The sequence below is a fragment of the Peromyscus maniculatus genome, chromosome 7, assembly GCF_049852395.1.
Source record: "Peromyscus maniculatus bairdii isolate BWxNUB_F1_BW_parent chromosome 7, HU_Pman_BW_mat_3.1, whole genome shotgun sequence".
Classification (NCBI taxonomy): domain Eukaryota; kingdom Metazoa; phylum Chordata; class Mammalia; order Rodentia; family Cricetidae; genus Peromyscus; species Peromyscus maniculatus.
The window spans coordinates 83,807,928-83,823,939 of NC_134858.1; the positions used below are offsets into that span (position 1 = coordinate 83,807,928).

Sequence of the window (16,012 nt, forward strand, 5' to 3'; positions counted from 1 at the left end):
CGGTATCCATGGGATGATATTTTGCAGAAGTTACTGGACAGTAACACTGTGCTTTAGGGTGAAATATTTCTCCATACTCTATTCTTTACTACATACCTGGAGATAGGGAACCTGCTTCTAATGCACAGAAAAATAATGAAATCATGAATGAAGGACACAAATTAATTAATGTTTGAAATCTGCCAGGAAATGGCTATAGGGAGCCTGTGAAAGCATTAGCAATGCTCCAGACAAAAGAACTGAAAACAGGAAGATCGGAAAGACGGCTTCATAAAAGTTTTTAAAATGAGTATGTTTCCTTCTACACAGACCAAAATGTCTACACATTCCTCAACTACAAGAGATTCTAGTTTCATTGTGCTGTGTACAGGCAGAAGCCACAGCGCCAAGCTACACTTTTTTGTTTTCCTTCTCATCGAGAATAATGCAGATGGAAAAAGACAGGAGCAGTCACGGGGGAGCAGGCCTGCCTGAGCCAGTGGGCTTCCTGGCTCACAGCTGTGGATCCTGAGCAATCTCACCACAGGCGAAGGGCAGATTCATGCAGGGAATCAGCAAGCGTGCATTTGAGTGGCACACCAGACCTTGAACACCATCTCTGAACTAGTGAGCATCCATCCACCTCCACATGACCTGTCCATGTGTGACAGTCCCTGCTCAAAGGAACTGTGGCGAAGGGACATCTTTACACTTTGCTGACATCAAAAATATGCCTTTTTAGTTCAAACATACCTTTTAATGGCTATTTTCTTATGTAGCAGACTTTAAGCAAGTTCCTGTGGGCTTGGCTCAGTGCCAGATGAAGAGAGTACTATGATTCCTTTTAAATCTCAGCTTGCTGAGACCCGGCCACCTGAGCAGGAAGGAGTGTAGGACTGGACTACTATAAAGACCTCTGACCCTTCTATGTTGATAAACTAGCCAGTGAGTGTGCTGACAGCCATGCCTGAGCAGCTGGCAGCAGCTGCAAAGGACCAGGGCTGGGGAAGCCCACTCTGCCGATGACACAGGAGTACAGACTGTCACTGGAGGTGGTGGCTGTTGTTGGTTGTCTTTCACTCTTTACTATTTGTGGGCCTGCCACCCAGCTCCCAAATAAATCACACTGAGGCTTATTCTTACTTATAAATGCCTGGCCTTGGCTTGGCTTGTTGCTAGCCAGCTTTTCTTAAATTATCCCATCTACCTTTTGCCTCTGGGTGTTTTCCTCTTCTTACTTATGTATATCTTACTTTCATTCTTATTCCATGGCTGTGTGGCTGGCCCCTAGCATCCTCCTCTTCTTGTTCTCTTGCTCCTTCATCTTTTCTAACGTTCTTCCCCTTCTATTTATTCTCCGCCTGCCAGCCCCACCTATCCCTCTCCTGCCTTGCTATTGGCCATTCAGCTGTTTATTAGACCAATCAGGTATTTTAGACAGACAAAGTAGCACAGCCTAACAGAATTAAACAAATGCAACATAAAAGAATGCAATACATCTTTGCATCATTAAACAAATGTTCCACAGCATAAACAAATGTAACACATCTTAAAATAGTACTACATATTACTAGTGCAATTCTAGTATATTACATAGTACTAGAATACTTGCAACACGTGGCTGTTGAGAAAGAGCCAAAAGCAAGTGACAACCAGGGGCACACTTGGACAGACACACAAAGGCCACCCTGATTCACATGTGACCCTCCCCTTCTGCCCCTCTTTGCAGCCTTATTTCAATATAGAACATAGAGATAGCTCTCCAAAAAAAACCCAAAACTCAACACTATTGCTTGAAAAAAGAATTAATTTCTTAATTCCATGAATTTGCATGTCTTATAAAACATGAAATCTAAAGCATTGTTCTTTAAAAAAAAAAAAAAAAAGTCCAGTGCTGTTGTAGTAACATGTCCTATCATATCACTAGGACTCCTGTACAATTTTAGTTTGGGGAAATAAGCAAATATTTTTATTATTACTTGTAGTGCTGGAGACAGAAGCCAGAGGCAATGCTATATCCCCCCTCTCCCATTTCCATTAAAAAATAAGTAAATGTCTAGATTTGGAAGCAGTAAAGAAGGCATGCAGGGGAGTTTTCAGTCGTTCTCTTTTCTATCCAGCAGTATGACAGCTCTTTTGCCCCTGCTTTTTCAGAATGACTAGCTAAGCCAGGTTTTCCCCTCTCGCTGATGTATCTGAGTAGAAGCTGTCCTGGTGACTGACAGGCGAGCAAATTACAGTGTTCTCCTCTTCCCCCCAACGGCTGCTACCTGGCAGACAGTGCTGCCGAATGAAGACAGGTGTAAATGAGCCTTAAACTGCCACTCACCTGGCTGAACTGCTGGTGTGGTCTGTTCAGACAGACAAGGCCAGGGCTGGCACCCAGGAGTGTGGGTCCAGGCGCACGGAGGGAGAGAGGCTTGTGGGCACTGACGAGCCAAGGCCCGAATAACTCCAGGTTGCTTTTGGCAAATACAGGAGACCCCTCTGCTTGTAGCCTTGATCCTTTGAGCACATGCTGGAACTCAGTGAGGCCGGTACAGTCTGTCTGGGGAAAGTCTCTCTCACAGAGAATTAAATGGGGGGAACTCAGAGAGAGAGAAGGCAGCCGCTAGCAGTGCTGTGTATTGAGAATAAATACTTAGCTTTGTCTATGGGAGAGAACTCCAAGAGCTTATCTTCGGAAAGTGGAAAAGGCATCCTGTGAGTCTAACCTGTTCCCAGACAAGGCAGCTAGACACTCTGTAGCAACACCGAGTTTCTGCATTTCTACCCTTTTCCTTTGCCTCACTATCTTGTTGAGAAAAGTCGTATATAAAAGTCAGCGCTATACACAACCAGGCTTTCCCACCCTGGTTCCCAAGGTTTCTCCTGGCTTCCAAAACCACCTGACCTGCCCACCCTGCCTCTCCCACCTGCACCAAGAATCTCCCTCAAAAGATGAACACTACAGTTGCCATAACAAACAGACAGGGAGCATGCGCTAAAGTTTCATTTAACTTCTCCGAGAATCATTAGGCTGCAAGGCTTGTGGGAAGAGGGGATAGAAACAGATTTTCTATAGCCAGAGAACGAAAGAGAATGTGAAAATAAGGCTGTAACTATGAACCAGAAAGTGCAAACGCTGTAGCTTTATGGTTTTCTGTGTGTTAACATCTAACTTTACAGTCGTAAAATGCCTGGGCCACAATCAATAGCAAACGGTGAGTCAAACAAAGTGACTGTCTTCCACACATCAGCAAAGTTTTGCTGCGGGAGCCAGAGAGTAAACATTTTAAGCTTTGCAAGCCAAGAGGAAAAATTGAAAATATTATGTAAGCACTTATATAACTATTTAGAATCTAACCATTTAAAAACGTTTAAGGAAATAAACATCCGTAGTCTGCAAGCTGTCGGACGGCAGACAGCTAATGGGGTGGGCCCTGGCAGTTCCGCGGTGTTCTACCACGGCCCTGAAGGTCACGCGGTCGGTTCTTCTCTCCAGTCCCAAATATTGGATAATTTTTCCAAAGCCATCAGCAGTTACGCAACCTCTTACTCCCTCTGGCCCTTTTCTTGCCTATTACAGAAAAGTAAGTGCTAATGTAACCACGGCATGGGTTCCTGTCCATCCACAGACACAACTGTGGAGCATCTGCCAGGAGCCGGGCATTATTATGGAGACCAAGACCGAAAGATGAATCAACCCTGTCTCTTCCATCAAAGAGCTCACTCCCTAGCAAGAGAAACCAAAACAAATACAAAAAGGTTTACTAGAACCTGCTAAGAACCATAATCTGGATGTTAGCATCGGGAATATGAAGGACAGAGAGAAAGAGAGACAGAGAGACAGAACCAGACAGACAGAGACAGAGAGAACACTGAGTCTGCAGAGGTTAAGAGAAACAGGGTGGAATTAGTAGTCTCGGGGTAAAAAAGGGCTGGGTCCTGATATGTGAGCAAACCACATAGAGGAGGGATGGAGGGAGGGACTATAGGAGAGGAGGAAAATGCAGTCGTGTCTGGTAGACTCCGCATACTGCTGCTATTCCAATGTGGTGGCAGCTGTGGTACAGCGGAGGGAGAAAAGGGGACTCTGGCTAGAAGGAACAGAAAGTGAGAGAAACCAGGTCACCTCAGAGCCCTGCCAGATCTGCTCGAATCCATATCGGCATCCTCCTTTTTTTCTTGCCCAGACTCTCCCAATACACAAAGTCTTTTAGAGTTAAACTTTAACACATTTTGGAACATTCAAAATGTCTGTGAAGTAAGTCCTAAACAGTCCTTTGAGTATGCTAAAAAGCAATTTATCATTCACAAAATGCTGCATTTTTGGAAAATATTTGACAAAAAATACACAGTTACGAAGAATGGTACATACATAATTTTTTACTTAAATACAAAAAGAAGTACAAAATTAATAAGATCCCTTGGGATTAAGGAAGCAAAGTTTAAAAAAAAAAATGGAGGGGGAGTGTTGTTCATTGCTAAGGAAATGGAAACTAGGTGAACCCAATGCTCCCTATGAAGCATTCCTCTAGGGATCAGGAGACAGGCTCAACCTGGCAGCGTACACATGGGAAGCAGGGCCAACAAGCAGGTAAACCTGAACCAGAGCAATGGGTATCATGAGAGGAAAGGAAAACTAGAAACAGCTGTGAGAAACCCAAATGGCGCAATGAGGTTGTCAGCAAAGAGCAGGAGGTGCAGCCCAGGCCTCTAATGCAGCACCACACAAAGGAGAGTTGGAGGGGGGAAGGAAGCCAGGCGATGCTGTTGGTGGGAGCGGCTGTATCAGCAGCTGAGGTCATGTAAGCGGACAAGTCAGTGGGCATCCAAACACTTGCCAAAGGCAGGCTCATGGTTTAGCCAGGGCAGAGGCCAAACTTCGGTGAGGTTTCGGGGAGAGGGGAGTCTCGACATCATCCACAGGGTTCTACTCTTTCCCTCCAAAGTGACCCTCCCACCTTCCCACAGTGAGTTGGAGAGCAGCCTGATTACCTAAGACAATAACAACCTGAAGATTGTCACATGCTTTTCATGGGCATATTCCTCCATCTTCAGATCAGCATCTTAACGCCCATGTCCTCTGAGAGAGAAGCACTCCATTCGACCAAATTCACGGCTAATGCTCCTGTGACTGCGTTTGGCTTGCTAGTCCCCTTCTGAGAACTCCTCAAATAAATGGATCTGTGATATACAAGTATCTGTGATTTAGAAACTGAAAAACAGGCTAAGTCACAGTTTGCTCTGTATTCTGCCAGCCTCTCCAGCAACGGAGTCGTCTTTCATTTCGGCGGCTATAAAAATTCCTCAGAAGCATGTAGGGCTTCTATACCAGTTGACTGTGCCTGTTGAGGAGCTCAAGAATGCAAAACCACATATAACTTCTCCCCTTGAATTCCTAAGAAGCCTCCTCACACACAGGCAGACCTCGAGGCTGGCAAATGGCAAATGTCGGAATTAATTACAGGCTGCCATCCAAGATGCTTTCAGCTAAAATGTGGATCAACAAAAATCACTCTCACAGTAAAATACATTACTTGCCAGATTCCCACTTAGTAGTCACCAGTGAGAAGGCGGTAGATGTCACTCAACACAATAAAGACAATAAAACCAGTAATAATCTGCAAGTACTAATTGGCACTATTTTTTTTATCTTAATAAATACACAGAATAGGCATAGTCCCCAAAGCCCTTTATTATTGTTGGAGAAACTGTGTGGGGGAAAAATAATAAGAACCTGCCACAAAATGACCAATTGCTGTAGTCGCTGGAATTTAAAGTCGGGTCCGTGTGCACCCTTTGACTGTACCCTACTCTACAGAACAGACTCTTGAAAAACTGTCTATTGACTACACACTGAAGTCTAATCCTAAGAGAATTCTACTAAAGTTCCCATTTCTCCAAATGCAATTTCATATAGTACTGTGCCATAATTTTAGAATGAAAAAAAATTTTTTTTTTACTCTCAGGAACCAAATTCCCAAACTTCCTAATGTCACCACCGAGTGAGTCCTACTATGAAGGAACTTGCCTCCTGTGCCCTGGACCCTGTTTCCTGGGGTCACACTGTGGGTCCCTTGCTCCTGAGATAATTTTCCACTTTACTCTTTCCTGTTGGACCTCCAACACTGTCTGCTCTGCCAGATATACCTGGGCCCACTTCAGTTTCAATCTGTGCCCTCCATTCCACACACCAACCATCTCATGGAGCTTCTTTCAGACATCCCTTTCCTCATCCCCTAAAGGGAGAAAGTCACAGAAGGTCGGTCAGGCCTGAAAATAGGCCCTCCCACCCTCCCCTGATTCAAGGGTTTCCCACTGTAATCCAGAAAGGTTGAGCAGCCATGCCCTCTGAAGGTACAGACTGACCCCCTGCAGTGTCCTCAAGATGGGCGGATGTGAGAAGGTAGGGGAACATGCCTTATCTCAGTTCTTCCTCAAGAAACTTATCTGCATTACTAACCACTGAGCCCCAAGCTTTGACAAGGGGACAGAATACCGAGGACTCATTAGGATTTCCTCTAGGCTTCATGAATATTAACACTAATTAATAAGGACTATTAGAATTACATGTAAAAACGCATGGATCTGGAATAGACTATCATCCGGCCCGGGTCTATTGGTTTTAGTCTTCTGATTTTAAAGACAATTATTATCTTCGTGGATCCCCAAAGTTGAAGGTGGCTCCAAGTTCCGGGTCTCAACTCGCTCTCCTACCCCCGGGTTGGGGAGGTCACGCTGCAAGGGACCCAGGAAAGGAACAGATGGCCCTGGGAGTGCGTGCCACATTCCCGAGCCAGGTCTCCGCGGAAATCCGGAAATCCCGGATAGCCCCATCAACATCCTGGGAACCGGCGCGCCTGGAGATCAGGTGCCCCTCCACCACTCCCTACCGCGCCTAACTGGTTTTTAAAAGAAGAAAAATCAGTTTGGGCGCTTCAGTGCCACTACTTCTCGGCTTCTTTTGCTGTTGAGCGCCATCTAGTGAGCACTGTATTTCATCGCTTTGAGGTTGCGGGGAGGATGGCACAGGCCAACCCAAGTGAAGCTTGACCTTTCTTTTCTTTCTTTCTTTTTTCCTTCTTTCTTTCTTTCTTTCTTTCTTTCTTTCTTTCTTTCTTTCTTTCTTTCTTTCTTTCTTTCTTTCTTTCTTTCTTTCTTTCTTTCTTTCTTTCTTTCTTTCTTTCTTTCTTTCTTTCTTTCTTTCTTTCTTTCTCTCTCTCTCTCTCTCTCTCTCTCTCTCTCTCTCTCTTTCTTTCTCTCTTTCTTTCTTTCTTCCTTCCTTTCTCTCTCCTATATATATAGAGAGAGATAGATAAATATAGATATAGATAGATAGATCATTCTATTTCTTCCTTCCTTTCTATATAGTTTTCTTTGGTGGTGATGGTGGTGGTGGTGGTGGTGGTGGTGGTTTTAATTTTTTTAAGCAAAATATAATTGCATCATTTCCCCATTCCTCTCCTCCCTCTACCTCTCCAACTCCTCCCATGTACCCCCTTGTTCCCTCTCAAAATAATGGCCTTTTTCTTTCTTTGTCGGTGATGTGTGTGTGTGTGTGTGTGTGTGTGTGTGTGTACACCTAAATATATAAACACAGCTTGTTCCATTTGTTTAGTGATGCTTGTCTGCACGTGACATCGGGTCTGACCACTTAGTACTGGATAACCAATCGGGGCTCATCCTGGAGAAAGACTTTTTTGCCCACTCACAGCATTCCATGGTAGCTCATGTTCTTTGTCTCTGGGTGAGACCCCACAAGATTTCCTCCTTCCACGTTAGCGTGTCTGCTGCTGCTGTCCCTCTCCAGTCTTCTTAGCAGACAGATTGTTGAATCATCATGGGGGTAGCTTCCCCGTCATGTCTAGGAGACGCACGGCAGATTTCCTGATCCTCCAGCTCTTACAGTCTTTCCACCATGTCTTCTAAGGTGGTCCCTGAACCTTGGTTGCAGGAATGATGTTGTAGATGAATCCATCAGGGAAGGACACACTACAATCAGTTGTTCTCTTGATCAGTCGTGGATTTCTGTAATGGTCTCCGTCTGTTGCAAAGGGGAGCATTTCTTCGATGAGGGTGAGAGCTAAAAGAAGTGTATCTTTATACACCTACCTGTGTATCTAAAGACAGACATCTTGAATGCATTTAAGAAGTATTTAAAGAAGCATTTACTGATTTAGTAAAATGATAGTAATAGGATCTCCTCTAAGATCCATAGCCTCACTAGCCATGTGTAGTTGGCTAGGTTTCTAGTACAAAGCATGATTTCCCTTCTGTAAGCAGGCTTTATATCCAATCAGAGAGCTATTGGTTGCCACCAAGATATGAATGTCATTTTTGCACCCTTATGGGTACCCTGCCACGCTGGTTATGTGGTGTCACAGCTGGGCAGAACTATTGGTTGGTTCTTTCCTAGGGAAGGTTATGCAGACTCTTCTAGAGCTATGATAGCTAGTCCCCGAGAGGAGGTTTTCAGATCAGATCCAGTTTGGATCCCCCAAATTTCATGTCCAAAGAATATTTAATCCCAGCACTTAGGAGGCAGAGCCAGGAAGATTTCTGTGAGTGTGAGGCCAGCCTGGTCTACAGAGGGAGATCCAGGACAGGCACCAAAACTACACAAAGAAACCCTGTCTAAAAAGGAGGAGGAGGAGGAGGAGGAGGAGGAGGAGGAGGAGGAGGAGGAGCAGGAGGCGGAGGAGGAGAAAGGAGAAGAAGAAGAAGAAGAAGAAGAAGAAGAAGAAGAAGAAGAAGAAGAAGAAGAAGAAGAAGAAGAAGAAGAAGAAGAAAAGGAAGAAAAAGATTATGATATCTTCAGCAATAGAGATTGCCTTCAAGTTCTGGGAAGCAGCTAAGAGCAACAGCAATAGCCCATATTGTTCAAGGAGTCTCTTGAACTCCCCTGACCAACAACTATAAAAAGGGTTCCTCATGATTGATATTGGGGCTTTTATCAGATCATCGATGGCTCTTGGAAATACTGTAAGTTCAAGAAGGGGAACTTCACTTAAACTGTGTATGCATATATATGGACTTATACGAAGGACATCTTTACTGTTGTTTTTCCTCCTCCTTCCCTTTCCTTCTGTGTTGACCTCTCTCCCCCATCCCCCATTAAAACCCCCTCCTGTTTTGTCCATTTCCCCAGAGAGGAGAATAATGGGGTTCTAGTGAAGGCTGACTTTATCCAGCTGAAATCTCACCCTTCATTGGGTTTGACCAAAAGACGATGCTTTGCTTTCTTCCCAGTGTGTGAGCGCCCTGACAACAGTGCAAGGAGCTGGTTTTGTAAGTGTTGGGAAGAGAAAGAGAGTCAATAGTAAAGAAGGCATCGAGGGGGTCCTGGGGATGGTGGGATGCAGCGGAAGACCTTTGGAGGCCTGGGTGCTGAAAGATCCTCAGGCCCCAGGGGAAGCAGGAAAACTCTACTTTAAAATCTGAATAATATGAATGAATTCACTTGAGACCAGGAAGAGATTTGAAAAAGAGAGTCTTAAACCATCAAGGACCGGTGATCTTCATGAAGATACAAATTTCCCGTGCCTTTTAAAATTTAAAAGCCTTTTTTAGGTTTCTTTATCTTATATATAGGAATGTTTTGCTTACATTATATGTATGTGCACCAGGTGGCATACCTGGTGCCTGCGGAAGTCAGAAAAAGGCAGTGAACCCCCTGAAACTGGAGTAGCGGATGCTTGTGAGCCACGGGGTGCTGGGAACTGAACCCAGGATCTCTGGGAGAACAGCAAGTGCTCTTAACAGCTGACCAGTAACTGTTCTCCAACCCAAGAACCTTAATCTTTTAAACACGATCTGTAAAATGCTTCAAAGTGTTCCAGGCAGTAGGGGACGTTCAGGTGTTTTTTGCCTGCATGATAAAGAGGTAGGATGCACCTTCCTCAGCAAGCAGCTCGGGGAAGCTTTTCAGGATCTTTGAAATGCATACAAAATACATTATGTAAGCAAATCCAGGAAAGTGATACAGAAAATATGCCTACACCAAAAAGCTCAGAAGATCCGGACATTTCCAAGCCCTGCACAGCGGTGCACCCATTTCAAGCTGTGTTCACTGTTGTCGTGTTGGACAGATGAAAAGAAAATGGAGCTTTCATGCTTCCTCCAAGCAATGTTCTGCCTCCTGACAGAGCATGGCAGCACTATAAGCTTCTGTTTAGTTGGGAGAGCATTTATTCAACAGAAGTATTCACGAAAGCCTGTATCAGTCAGTGAGGGGAGATGCTGATATAGAGGGAGCTCCTGTCCACGCTCACTCACACTCTCTCAACTCCATGGGGCCTTGTAGCATGTATCACAGAAACCTTGTATTTGAGCCACTGGGATGATGTGGAGAACCAACGTTATAGAGACGGATGATCTTGGCTCATACTTGCTGACTGAAGTGTGAGAGTAGTATCAGAGCCAGGCATGATGATTCACACCTGTAAGCCTGACAGTAGGCTCAGGCAGGGGGATAGCCAGTTCCATGAAACACTGGGCTACACAGAGAAAAGGGGGGAACTAAGAGAGGAGAGTATCAGAGAGAGAGGAGAGAGAGAGAGAGAGAGAGAGAGAGAGAGAGAGAGAGAGAGAGAGAGAGAGAGAGAGAGAGAAGGTATTAATAAAGATGTGTATCAAAAGTGCTTGGCATAGTGCCAATCCCATAATGGCTCTTAACAGTGTAAGCTTATACTCCTGAGGTAGCTAGAGACTCTGGGTCATGATCCCTGGGGACATTTCAAGAATATGTTCTTAAACAATGGCATGAGTGTTCTCTGTCTATAGTGAGAATCCACATGGGATGTTAAACACTGGGTTAAATCCTCCTGGTGCCTTGATGGATCTGAACATCCCCATTCACTGCACACTGGTAGCTACTGACACTCTCACCTCACTAATGCCAGGTATCCTGGGCTGCTCCTGTTGAGAGATTATAATATGGGCACAGAATAATCATCCACATGAGGTAAAAATAGAATATTAAGTCATTTTGCCATCAAGGAATTATGCTAAGCCCCAGAGCATTGCCCAAACCATGCTAAGCATCAGTTGACCATAATGGGCATTCTTGACAAGCTCATTTCTAGAGCCAAAAGAAAAATAATCTGGCCGGACGGTGGTGGCGCACGCCTTTAATCCCAGCACTCGGGAGGCAGAGCCAGGTGGATCTCTGTGAGTTCGAGGCCAGCCTGGACTACCAAGTGAGTCCCAGGAAAGGCACAAAGCTACACAGAGAAACCCTGTCTCGAAAAACCAAAAAAAAAAAAAAAAAGAAAAGAAAAATAATCTGTGTAACCAGGCATAGTGACCACTCAGAGGCTGAGGCAGGAGGACTACCACAAGTTTGAGGACAACCTAGGCTACAGAGTGAGTCCTAGTGCAGCCTGATCTACAGTGTGTGATCATCCTCAAAAAGAAAAAAAAAATGTTTAAAAGACATTGAAGCAATTCTAAGAAGCTAAAACAATTAGGGAGCAATCAGTCTATAAATCAATTTGTGAAAACTCTGTTCCCTCAAATTCACATATTATTTAATTATGACTCAATTAGAGGGAAAAATATTTCCCCATAAAATAGCATCTCTTTTTGTAGTCTGCTATTGATCTCAGGTCTCCTTTGTCCTCTTTTCAAGCCATGGGACAACCTTGAGACAATGAATTTTAGGTTGTGGCTACACCATGAATAGGTAATTATCATTGGGATAATACTTTAAAGCCAATGCAGTGGAAGGAAGCTGTGAGAGATGCTTCTTAAACTAGTCTTGTAAGTATAACCTCTTCTGTTGTAAGACTAATTAACTGTGATTGCCAACATCTGCCATATTAGCAAACATCCCACTAGCTCTGCCTTGGGGTTGTGTCCTTCCCTGGATCATGTCACACAGTCCACAAGTTGACAGAATTGAGAACCTGTTAGAGACCTAACCATAAAGAGGCATGTTCTTAGCAACATCCAACTTCACTGAGTCTCAGTTTCTTCAGCTGCTAAGTGACCAACTTAGTTTAGAAAAATCTCTAACATACTTTCTATTTTCAAAAGTTTACAAAGATGTAAACGTTTTATATGGATAAAATAAAAAATGCATACTGTCCTAGTTAGGGTTCCTGTTGCTGCCATGAAACACCATGACCAAAGCAAGTTGGGAAGGAAAGATATTTTTGGCTTACACTTCCATGTCATTGTTCATCATTAAAGGAAGTCAGGGTAGAAACTCAAACAGAGCAGGAACCTGGAGGCAGGAGCTGATGCAGAGGCTATAGAGGGGCGCTGCTTACTGACTTGCTCATCATGACTTGCTCAGCCCACTTTCCTATAGAACCCAGAACCACCAGCCCAGAAATGGCCCCACCCACAAAGGCCCTCCCCCATCAATCACTAATTAAGAAAATGCCTTTCAGGCATGCCTACAACCCGATCTTATGGAGGCATTTTCTTACTTGAAGTACCCTCCTCTCAGACGACTTTAGCTTGTGTCAAGTTGACATAAAACTGCCCATACCAATTCTTAGTGCTGAAAGTTTTGAAAGGCCGTGTTGATATTTGTCGAATAAATGGATGTTATCTTAGTATCTAGGAAGCTATATACTGCAAACAAAACCTAAGCCTGGCGATTTAAAGTCTCCTTCCTCTCTGTTGACTGGTCCTGAATAAATAACACGAGGATACGAATTAATTTATAAAATGGTTACTTTCGTCCTTCGTGTCTGATTCAAGAACCCCACATTTGGCTAAAGTCGTTGTCCCAGTGCGGCCGGTGCATTGTACAACTTTGATGATACATGTGTCTGGCAGAACGAAAGGAAATTACTGTAAAAATAGAAACATTTCTCTTCTAGACGTACTCTTTAGTTTTCACACCTTTGCTATTGGCCTCAGAGAGGAAGTACCCATGCTTTTTTGGTTGGCTTTCCAAGTTAAATATCTATTGCTGAGAAAGAAGTGGAGAGCCCCCTCCCCGCACCCCACCCCGGCTTCTCTTTTCAAGCACACAACTATGCATGGGAAGTTGCTGACATTTGTGATTTACTAAAGCAGGCCATGGATGTGTAATCATCTGGGTTGTCAGTGGGAATTCGAGTTATTGCCTCAACAGTGACACAGTCTCGTAACATGGGAGCCTTGAGAACCGTGAGATGGCAAAGCTAGATCACGTGTGGCACCCAAAAGCTGCAGAGAAATACAGCCTCACACAAAGATTTCAGCAGTCTGCCTTGCCGGGAGACCCAAATCATGTTTTGTTTTTGGTTTTGTTTTTGTTTTTTAAGGACATTTTCTTATCCAGACACCCAGGTGAGTCACATGCATCTCTCTCACTCAGATAATCCCACCACAAAGGAGCGCCCTGCAGGAATAGAGAGAACATAGCATCCCAATCCTCAACCCACCCATCTGCACAGCTTCTTGCTCTGCAAATTGGTCGGAGCAGCTAGCTACAGAAGAGTCACAGTAGACACCGCCTATTAATGATCTCACGAGAGTTAGAGGTAGAAATAGAAAGGGGTGGTGCTGGAGGATAAAAGGAAATGGGTGGTGGGGGACACCTGTTATATTTATTTTGTAGAATATATTTGTTCTAACTTCTATTTTATTGCTTTTTTTTTTTTTTAAGAGGAGGGTCTCACTGTGATGTCCGGGCTGGCCTCAAAATTCTGAGTTTAAGCAGACCTCCCAAGTGGCTAGAAGTACAAGTGCATAACACTATATTCCTGTTTTATTTTTGGTTGACATAGAATAATTGTATTCAAATTATTGGATACAATGTAGTGTTTCAGCATATGTATACATTTTGCTCTCATCAAGACAATTAAGATATCCATTATCTTAAACATGTATTATTTATTCATGATGAAAATATTCAAAATATTCTCTTCTAGCTATTTTGAGAGACAAAATGCATTATTATTAGTCATAGTCACAGGGCCGTGTCATAGGACATTTGGAATTTTCTCCTCTTATCTGACTGTAACTTAGCACCTGTGAACCAATCTATCCCCACCCCTCCCCGCTACCTACTATTCCCAGAATCTGGCAACCATTGCTCTACTCTTGAGACCAATGTTTATAAATCCCAATTGTAAATGGGATTATGCAGTATCTTTCTTTCTGTGCCTGGTTTATTTTACTTAACATAATGTCCTCCAGGCTCAGTCATGTGTTACAAATTAAAGGATTTCTTGGGTTTTGTTTGTTTTTTAGGTTTTTGCTTTTATCAGAGAGAGAGAGAGAGAGAGAGAGAGAGAGAGAGAGAGAGAGAGAGAGAGAGAGAGAGAGTTAGAGAGAGCAGAGAGCAGGTACCCAAAGAGGCACAAGAGGGTGTCAGATCTGTCGGAGCTATGATGACAGGTGGTTATGAGCCACCCAGTGTGGGTGTTGGGAAATGAACAGTAAGTAGTATTTGCTCTTAAGCATGGAATCATCTCTCCAGACAAATGTCTTGTTTTTACATCTGAATATTATTCCGTGTGTGTGTGTGTGTGTGTGTGTGTGTGTGTGTGTGTGTGTGTGAACTTCTCTACCTATCAGTTGATGAACAGTTAGGCTGTTCTCACTGTAAATAGTGCTGCAGTAAATGTGGGATTGCAGATGCCTCTTCAATGTGCTGATTTCATTTTTCTTTGGGTACTGTCTTAGTAGTGAAAAGACACCATGAACAAGGCAGATCTTAGAAAAAAAAAGCATTTAATTGGGGTGTTGCTTACAGTTCTGGAGGGTTAGTCTACTCTCATCATGGCAGGGAATATGGCAACATGTAGACAAACACAGTGCTGGAAATAGAGCTGAGAGCTTCACATTGAGATCCATAGGCAGAAAGAGAGATGGGGTGGGCCTGGGGTGGGCTTTTTTGAAACTTCAAAAACCATCCCCACATTTCCTCCAACAAGGCCACACCTACTACAAAAAGGCCACACCTTCTAATCCTTCTAATCCTTTCAAACAGTTCTACTCACTGGTGACTAAGCATTCAAATACACGAGCCTATGGGGACCATCCTTATTCAAACCACCACATGCGCACACCCAGTAGTGGTATTGCTGGATCATTGGTGGTTCTGTTTTTAACTGGAGGCTGCCAACATTCTGTTTTCCATAATGACCACACAAATTTACATTCTCATCAATGGTCACATGGCATTTTTTAACACCTTATTTAGCCAGCATGACTCTTTTCAGTATAAAGCATATCAAATCCTGCTGAGTCAGAGTTCCATACATGTTCCCACTGGGGGAAATATTGGGCCAGAAGGTTTCTAAAGTCATCATAACATTTAAATACATAAAAGTTCTAATTTTGTATATTCTAAAGCACATTTCTAATCATACTCTTCCCTTGGGCCAAAACCTTCTGTGGATGCTGTGTGCCTGAAACATGGAAATGTGGGGTCATGGAGGTGGCCATGTGGAAATGGCTTTTTTAAAAAGTCCAAATACCTTAGTGTGGCATTCAGAAGTGATGTCAACAGCCTTCTCCGTCTTAACTCCGATTCTTCCCATTCACAAGCCTCTGTTCCTTGCTAGCCGGCTTTCCTGCTCTCTTCTCCCCTCTATGCCTCTGCCTGTGCTGCTGTCTCTGGTGGGAACACCTGTGCCATTCATAAACATGCAAGAGAAGCTAGTTACAGTTTTTTTTCATAACATTTCACTTACATGTGTATATATTGTATGTGTGGGGAGGCGCGCATGCTGTGGCACATGGAGAGGTTGGAACTGCAAACCTGTGAGAGTAAGTTCTCCTTTTCTATCATGTGGATCCAGGGACTTGATCTTGGGTCGTCGGGCTTCATGGCAGGTGTCTTTCTCACTGAGTCATTTTAAACCCTCAGGTCCAAACCACTCCTGAGGGGTTGATTTGGCTCCAAATTCATCTTCACATTCAAACTCATAGTGGACTACAGATTGGGTTCCTTATATAGAATTAACTGTGTAAATGACTTTCCAGGACTTCAGGAAAGAGTGGTTTTACGAATGGCTGTCGGCCCTGGGCTTGTGTACATAATGGACACAGTAATAGGATTAAAAAGAAAACCCTTTCAACGCAGAAGGAACAGCTATCT

The 16,012-nt window shown here is 43.8% G+C and overlaps 1 protein-coding gene across 1 annotated transcript in view; it reads left to right on the forward strand.

Annotated features, from left to right (window-relative positions):
• Positions 1–16,012, forward strand: part of Impg1 (interphotoreceptor matrix proteoglycan 1) — a 125,868-nt gene that overhangs the window by 103,420 nt on the left and 6,436 nt on the right. The gene's annotated exons all lie outside the window — the stretch shown is intronic.